Raw genomic sequence first — 7,102 nt, 5'->3', positions numbered from 1 at the left:
TTGGCATATTCAGTGGCCTTAATACTTAGATGGGTATGTATTTTGGAATTTTTTATGCTTTCTGATTGCCTCCAGGTAGATGTGATCAGGAAACAGGCTTCCCTTTTCACTCTTCTTCTTGAGAAATTCAAGATGCCACTGTTGGCCATTTTGACGTAACTTAGGATTTAATTTTTGACTTAGTCCTTTTTCTGTCTGCTTGTCCCACTTCACAATCCCCTTTCAGGCCATTTTTCTAGTTGTAAACAGTTTAGGGCTGGCTTTTGCCGTTTGGTTTTAATTGGAAACTGTCTCTTTAAATTTTGAGGAGATCTGTGAGCATGCATAGTAGAACCCTCTAAGGGTGGGGCTGGAGTGCCCACTAGCTCAGGTACCCCTCTAGTCACCAGAATGGAGGTGTGCAGACAGCAAGGGACCAATGAACAGATACCAAAAGAAAAGAATGTCTACACCTTTATCTCCACAGTTCTGCCAGGTGTCTGTGGCCACTCCAATCTTTCCCCCTGCTTGGTCTCATCCAAGATGGTGGCTCCTGGAGCAGCTGAGCATCCCGGACTAGAAAGCAATGGATTTCTTGCTTCTGCCACAAATTTCCCCAGCCACAAGCCTTCCAACCTTCTAAATATCCCTTTATGTGTAGTTCAGAGTTCTGGGACCATCCCCTGAGCCTGCTTCGTCAGTCATTCTGTGTTGTTGCTTGTGGAGCTCTTTACTGCACTTCCACCCGATCTGCCATTTGTTTGTTCTCTCGCAAGTTATGTATTTTTAAAAATGAATCTCTTATCCAAAGATATATGTGCTCTGTGGGCCAGGAAGCCCACCACTCTGTTTGTGCTCTGGCTCTTGGTTCTGCTGCTGCTGCTTCTCTGCCAATCTTCTGGTGTTACATCTTTCTGTTCCTGGGTTGGTGAAATTCAAAGCGCAGGGATCTCAGGGTCCAAATGATGTGCTCCACTTCTGTCTCTTCTTCCTTATTGGTAGTTAGATTTTCCATTCCTGCTTCAGAGCTGATTCATTGTATACCCACACAAGAGTTTCAAGTTTTTTCAATCAAATGAGCCCTTTTAATAATCATTTACAACAGAATCATATCATCCTATCTGTATATTCTCCTACCTTCTGTTACCCAAACCATCCAGAAAAAAAATCATTTGGTGGGACCTTTCACACATGATGTATTAATGTTTCTCATAACAATCCCTGTAACTGAACATACACTGGAAAGTTTATATGACAACCATTCATGCCTTTATCTTCCCTCATTTTAGATATTCAATTTTTAAATTATCCATCTTTATCAACCAAGTCCTTGGTTGGTGCTATATGATAAGTACTGGACTGCTACCAGCAAGGTTGGTAGTTTAAATCCACCAGCTGCTCCTCAAAATCCCTATAGAGGGTTTTTGTGAGTTAGAGCTGACTCAAAGGCATTTAACAACAACAAAATTAACCCACTATTTTAAGGAGAGAAACATGTTCATTGAAATGAAGAATCACTATTACTGTTGGAGCTTTGGGGATCTGCATTAATAAGCAAAGTCCAGTCCAGAACAAGCCACTAAAGTGCAACAATGCATACTAGTTCACAGTTTCAAATGTCTCTTTCTCTTCATTTAGTTGATTCTGATAATTTCATCCCTAGCCATCCAATCTAGTTTAAATAGGTACCAGCTTCATTTAATACCAGCTGCTCCTTCATACATTCTCTCTCAGCCCTAGACCCCATGACCTAGATTGGTGTCCATCAGCTAAGGATTCCATACATATGGAGCCCAAACATATCCATATGTTTATAATACCACTATTATTCAAATTTACATACCAACCACTATGACCAGTGATAATGAGATTAAGGAGTTCTACCAGTTTCTTCAGTCTGAAACAGATCAAACATACAATCAAGATATCAAGATACATTGATAATTACTCGTGATAAGAATGTTGAAAGCAAAGAGGAAAGATCAGTAGTTGGTACATTATGGGAACAGTGATAGAAACAATGAGAGACCACTCATGACATTATTTTGCAAGATCAATGACATATTCACTGAAAATACTTTTTTTCAACAATTTAAAGGTGACTATATACATGGACCTCACCCAACAGAATACACAGGGATCATATTGAGTATATTTGTGGGAAAGAATAGTGGAGAAACTCAATAGCATTAGCCAAAACAAGGATAGGGGCCAATTATGGAACAATGAATTGTTCATATGCAAGTTCAGACTGAGTTTAAGATAATTAAAACAAGACTACAAGAGCTTATATAACCTAGAATACAGCCTACCTGAATTTAGAGACCATCTGAAGAACACATTTGAAGCATTAGACACTAATGATTGAAGATTAGAAGACCTGTGGGATGACATTAATAACATCATATTCAAAGAAAGCAAAAGGTCATTAAAGAGATAGGAAAGAAAGAACCATTCAAAGTGGATTTCAGAAGAGAATCTGAAACTTGTTCTTGATAGTAGAGAAGCTAAAGTGACTGGAAGAAATGAGAAAGTAAAAGAGTTGAGGAGAAAAATTTCAAAAGGCAGTTTGAGAAAACAAAGTCAAGTATTATAATGAAATAGGCAGACCTGGAGTCAAGTATTATAATGAAATAGGCAGACCTGGAGTCAGAAAACCAAAAGGGAAGAAAATGCTTAGCATGTCTCAAGCTGAAAGAACTGAAGAAAAATTCAAGCCTTGACTTGCAGTATTAAAGGATCCTATGAACAAAATATTGAATGAGGCAGGAAGCATCAAAAGAAGATGAAATTATAAATAGAGGCACCATACCACAAATAATGGAGTCCCGGTGTGGCGCAGTGGGCTAATGCGTCAGACTGTGAAGTCATTTGAATTGCAAGGTCGGAGGTTCAAGATCACCAGCTTCTCCTTGGAAACCCTATACAGGGTCGCTATGGGTTAGAATCGACTCGATGACACTTAACGACAACAACAACCACAAATAATTGTTCAACATTCAAACATATAAAGAGGTACCATACCATCAAAGAACAATGGTATTGAAGGAAGAAATCCAATCTACACTGAATGCAGTGGTGAAAAACAAGCCTTCATGAATAGACAGAATCCCAATTGAAATGTTTCAAGAAACTAATATAATACTCGAGGTGCTCACTCATTTATGCCAAGAAATTTGGAAGGCAGCTAACTGTCCAACTGATTGGAAAACATCCGTATTTATGGCCATATCAAAGAAAGATGATCCAACAGAATTGGAAAGTCATTGAATACTATCATGAATATTACATGCAAGTAAAATTTTGCTGACAATATTTCAAAAAATGTTGGTAGCAGTACATTGCCAAGAAGCAGCACATTATCAAACCAGCTACAAAAGAGACCATGAAGCTAGCGACATTATTGCTCATGTAGTATGGGTAACATGACTGAAAGAATAGAATACATGGGAGGGGTTTACTTGTTCGTTATTGACTATAAAAGACATTCGACAGTGGATCACTACAAACCACAGATAGCATTACAAAGAATGGATATTATAAAACACTCAAATTTGCTCATGAGTACATGGACCAAGAGGCAATAGTTAGAAACAAAACTAGGTGATACCGAATGGTTTAAATCAGGAAAGTTGTGTGTCAAGGCTGTACCTTTCACTATGCTTATTCAATATTTATGCTGAGCAAATGATCCAAAAACTGGATCATATGAAGAAGAATGTGCATCAAGATAGAAGGAAGGCTCTAATAACCTACAATATGCAGATGACACAACTTGCTTGCTGGAAATGAAGAGCACATAAAATATTTACTGATGAAGATCAAAGACTACAGTCTTCAGTATGGATTGCATCTCAATATAAAAGAAACAAAAATTCTCACAAATGGGCCAATAAATAACATTATGATAAATTGAGAAAATATTGCAGTTGTCAAACAATTCATTTAGCTTGGCTCCAGAATCAAGACTTCTGGAAAGAGCATAAAAGAAATAATTTTGCATTAGGTAAATTGCTGAAAATAAATTTGCATTAGGCAAAGAACTCTTCAAAGTGCTAAAGATCAAACTATCAGTTTGAGAAATAAGTGCTTGATCCAAGCCATGATATTTTCAATTGCCTTATATGCATATGAAACTTGGACAATTAATTAGGTTGGCCTGAGAAGAATCGGTGCATTTGCATTACAGTGTTGGAGAATATTGAAATTACTTTGGACTTCCAAGAGAACAACAAATCTGTCTTGGAAAAAATATATCCAGAACACTCTTTAGAAGTGAGGATGGTGAGACATGTCTCTTATTTAGTCATGTTGTGAGGAGGGGCCAGTCCATGGAGGAAGACATTATGCTTGGTAAAGTGGAGGCTCGGCGAAAAAGAAGAGGACCTCCAGTGAAATAGATTAACACAGTGCCAACATCAATGGGCTTACACACAACCACAATTTTGAGGATGTTGTAGGACCAGGTAGTGCTTCGTTCTGTCGTGCATAGTGTTGCTATGAGTTGCTATGAGTGTTGCTATGACTTGAAGTCACCTAGCAAAAATAAGAACAATCGTCATACAAGTAAAATTAAATTTTTGACAATGTCAATCATTTCTCTATTTATCAGGATACTATTTATTGGTCCAGTTATGAGGATTTTTGTTTTCTTTTCATTAAGTGTAATACATACTTAAGGCTATAGTCTTTATCCTATCAGTCTTCTTCACTTCTAGCAAGCAAGAATGTGTTATTTGAATGTTATATATAGTGAATGAACATGTGTGGTATTCTTCTTTATGTAGTCCACCTTATGATTATTTGCTTAATTTACAGATTGAATAATTACTGTGAAATCTGGATACACAACTTTTCTGATTTTAAACCATTCATTATCCCATTGTTCTTTTCAAACAACCACCTGTTAATGTATGTACAGGTTGTGCCTGAGCACAGTTAAGTGTTATTCGTAGTTTGTTATGATCCTCAAAATCAAATACATTTACATAGCCAGTAAAGCACAAGCAAACATCTTTCTGGTATCCTCTGCTTTCAGCCAAGACCTATCTGATATCAGCAATTATATCTCTCATTCCAAGTCCAATTCTGAATCTGAATTGAATTTCTGGCAGCTCCCTGTCAATGTAATGTTACAATGACATTAGTGGTATTATTTATTTTCATATTCCCTTATATTACCTTTCTTTGGCATGGACACGGATATAGATCTTTTCCAATTGGTTGGCTAGGTAGCTGTCTTCCAAATTTCTTGACATTGATGAGTGTGCACCTCCTGTACTATGTCAGTTTGTTGAACATTTTAATACGTGTTCTGTCAATTCCTGGAGCCTTGGTTTTTGTCAATGGCTACAATGCTGCTCAGACTTCTTGAAATGATTGAACATCTACCAGTTCTTTTGGGTACAGTGACTCTGTGTATTTCTTACATTTTTCTCATGATGTTTCTTTCCTATGCCATTCAGTATTTTACCCATGAAATCCTTCAATATTACAACCCAAGGCTTTGTTTTTTTTTTTTCAGTTCTTTCAATTTGAGAAATACTGAATGTGTTCTTCCCTTTTAGTTTTCTGTCTTCAGGTTTTTGCACGTTTCATAATACTTGACTTTGTCTTCTTGAGTTACCTTTTTAAATTTTCTCTTCAGCTCTTTTACTTCCTCATTTTTACCAGTTACTTTAGACTCTCTACTGTTAAGAGCACATTTCAATGTCTCCTCTGGCATCCATTTTAGTCTTCTTTTTTGCTTGTCATTTTAATGACATAATACATTCTTCATAAATTATGTTCCTGATTTCATCCCAGAAGATGTCTTCTGATATTCAGTCATTAGTGTCTAATGCATCAAATCTGTTCTTTAGATGGTCTCTAATTCCAGGTGAGATAGTCTCAAGGTTATATTTTGGCTCTTATAGTCTTGCTTTAATTTTCTTCAGCTTCAGTGTAAACTGGCATATGAGCAAATGATTATCTGTTTCATTGTTGACCCCTGACATGTTTTGTCTGATGATATTCAGCCTCTCCATTATTTATTACCACAAATGTAATCAATTTGATTCCTGTGTATTCCATCTGATAAGGTCCAGATGTCTTATGTTGTTTAAACAAAGATATTTGAAATGACAAGTCACTGGTCTTGCAAAATTCTATCACTCAATATCCAGCATCATTTTCCAACTACAGATATCTCCTTTTCATCTCCAACTTTCACATTCCAATCATAAGTCATTATCAATGCATCTTGATTTTGTGTTTGATAAATTTCAGACTAAAGACTTGGTAACATTCTTTAATTTTATCATCACTGGCTTTAGAAGTTGATCAAAAATTTTAATAATCACATGTGATTAACTTTTAAATTGGTTGTTGTTGTTCAGTGCTGTCAAGTGAGTTACAACTTGACCCTGTATAGGGTTTCCAAGGAGCCCTTGGTGGGTTTGAACTGCCAACACTGTGGTCCACAGAGCCACACCAGGAGTTGAACATTTTAAATGCCAACTTTAAGTAAATATGATAACCCTACATAATGTGGATGAGCCTCATCCAGTCAGGAGAATTCCTAAAAACTGAGGTTTCCTACTTTTGGATTCTAATTGAAGACTAAATAGACGCTCTACCTGAATTTTCAGTCCTTTTTCTTACCCTATTGATTACAAGTGTGAGACTGCCAAAGCTCCCAAACTGTCAACTATCTCTCTTTCAAGCTTCCCACTCCCTGTCTCTGCCTCTTTCTTTATAAATAATAATAATATAAGTATATATCCTATTGACACTGTTTCTTTGAGGAACTATGATTGGAAACTTGTTTTATGTTTTTCACAAATTGCATAGTTGTATTCTGAATGGCACTGTAGGATAATGCACTGGACTGCAAGATGGGTTTGAACCACAAGGTCAGTGGTTCAAATTCATCAGCTGCTCCTAGGAAACCCTATACAGGGTCACTGTGAGTTGGAATCAACTCAAAGGCATTTTACAATTCTGAATTTATGCTTTTATGCAAAATAATAGCTGGCCATTCATATATATATTTATATTTGTTGTTAAGTGCCATCGAGTCGGTTCTAACCCATAGCAACCCTGTATAGGGTTTCCAAGGAGCTTCTGGTGATCTTGAACCACT

The sequence above is a fragment of the Chrysochloris asiatica genome, unplaced genomic scaffold, assembly GCF_000296735.1.
Source record: "Chrysochloris asiatica unplaced genomic scaffold, ChrAsi1.0 scaffold00036, whole genome shotgun sequence".
NCBI lineage: Eukaryota > Metazoa > Chordata > Mammalia > Afrosoricida > Chrysochloridae > Chrysochloris > Chrysochloris asiatica.
This window is presented reverse-complemented; position numbering follows the sequence as displayed.